The following is a 2,189-nucleotide window of genomic DNA, read 5'->3' as shown; positions in this document are numbered from 1 at the left end:
AGTTTTGCTCTTGTTGCCCAGCCTGGAGTGCAGTGGTGTGATCTCAGCTCACTGCAACCTCTGCCTCCCGGGTTCAAGTGATTCTCCTGCCTCAACCTCCCAAGTAGCTGGGATTACAGGCATGCACCACCACACCTGGCTAATTTTTGTATTTGTATTTGTATTTATTTATTTATTTTTGAGATAAAGTTTTGCTTTTCTTACCCAGGCTGGAGTGCAATGGCGCAATCTCCACTCACAGCAACCTTGCCTCTCGGGTTCAAGCGATTCTCCTGCCTCAGCCTCCCCAGTAGCTAGGATTACAGACCTGTGCCACCACACCCGGCTAATTTTGCATTTTTAGTAGAGAGGGGGTTTCTCCTTGTTGGTCAGGCTGGCCTTGAACTCCTGACCTCAAGTGATCTGCCCACCTCAGCCTCCCAAAGTGCTGGGATTACAGGCTTAAGCCACCACGCCCAGCCTTCCATTCCATTCTTTCACGACATTTTGTCCGGGTGCCTGAAGAGTTTTTTTCTTTATCCTTAAAGTTCAGTAACTCGGCCAGGCACAGTGGCTCATGCCTGTAATCCTAGCACTTTGGGAGGCCAAGGCGGGCTGATTACCTGAGGTTGGGGGTTCGAGACCAGCCTGACCAACATGGAGAAACCCTCTATTAGAAATACAAAAATAGCCAGGCGTGGTGGCACATGCCTGTAATCCCAGCTACTTGGGAGGCTGAGGCAGGAGAATCACTTGAACCCGGAAGGCAGAGGTTGTGGTGAGGCAATATTATGCCATTGCACTCCAGCCTAGGCAACAAGAGCAAAACTCTGTCTCAAAAAAAAAAAAAAAAAGTTCAGTAACCCAGCCAGTATGTTCCGATGTTGGTCATTCTGAATTTGCTTCCCTGCAGTAGTCCCTCACAGTCTGTAGACTTGGGTCTTCGTTTCAGAAAGGCTTTCTCTAAATAGCCTTTTGTTTTAGTTGTTGGATAATCTACTTCAGGGAGTCCAGTCACCCTGAGATTGGAAGGTCTGGGACCCATAATGACCATTGTCTCTCTAATTGTTTTAAATTATTTGTTCTTTTTCTCTAAATTCATTGCAATTATTTCAAGTTTCTCTCCCACACTATTCCCTTGCTTTTCAGATGCATGTGCTATGTTCTAACTGTTTTTAGATGTGTCATGGTCCTGTTTTGGTTAATGTGTTTCCTCCCCTCTGCAGTTTCTTTGAATTTCCTGATAATTTTTTTTTGGTCATCTCTCCTTTTTTTTTTTTCTTTTTTTTTTTGAGACAGAATCTCGCTCTGTCACCTAGGCCAGAGTACAGTGGTGCAATCTTAGCTCACTGCAACACCTGCCTCCCAGATTCAAGCGATTCTCCTGCCTCAGCCTCCCAAGTAGCTGGGATTACAGGCACCCCCCACCACACTGGGCTAATTTTTGTATTTTTAGTAGAGACACGGTTTCACCATGTTGGCCAGGCTGGTCTGGAACTCCTGGCCTCAGGTGATCTGCCTGCCTTGGCCTCCCAAAGTGTTGTGATTATAGGCATGAGCCACGGTGCCTGGCCTGTCATCTCTTCTTTGTGCTCTTTTCATTCAACTTTTTTTTTTTTTTTTTTTTTAAAGAAATGGGGCTTCACAAGGTTGCCCAGGCTGGTCTCAAATCCCTGGGCTCAAGTGATCCTCCTGCCTGGCCCCCCTAGCGGATGGGGTTGACAGGCGCACACCACTGCACCCGGCTTGTGCTTTTTATACCTGGTTCATATTCTCATTCACTTTTGTCTAACGCGAAGCTATCAGTTCCAGGAAAGCCGCTCATGTCCTTGGCTCTGCTGGCTTTCAGCTGTGCCCCATGCAATTTCCTTCCCTTTCCTGGCACTTGCATGTAGGGTGGCCTTGCAAGCTTTTTCATCTTGCTCGGTTAGCTAACTCCTGACGTTTTACTCGTTCTGTTACAGGAACCTGCCTGTCTTGCCCACAGAAGAGCAGTTTTGAGGCTGCATCATTTTCAGTTGGGTAGCCTGAGTGTGTAGAGGTGGGTGGGCAAGTCCCCCCGACTGAGGCCACCCTGTTGAGGGCCATGGGTCTTCTCTGTCCTGTCATCCCCTAAACACCCTGCCAGCCCCTTCTGCCCTACTCCTCACCCCAGCAGCTGAACACGACAGCCCTGGAGGCCCCTTCTCACTCTGTCACCTAGGCTGGAG

The sequence above is a fragment of the Colobus angolensis genome, unplaced genomic scaffold (assembly GCF_000951035.1).
Source record: "Colobus angolensis palliatus isolate OR3802 unplaced genomic scaffold, Cang.pa_1.0 Scaffold278, whole genome shotgun sequence".
In the NCBI taxonomy this organism is placed as follows: domain Eukaryota; kingdom Metazoa; phylum Chordata; class Mammalia; order Primates; family Cercopithecidae; genus Colobus; species Colobus angolensis.
This window is presented reverse-complemented; position numbering follows the sequence as displayed.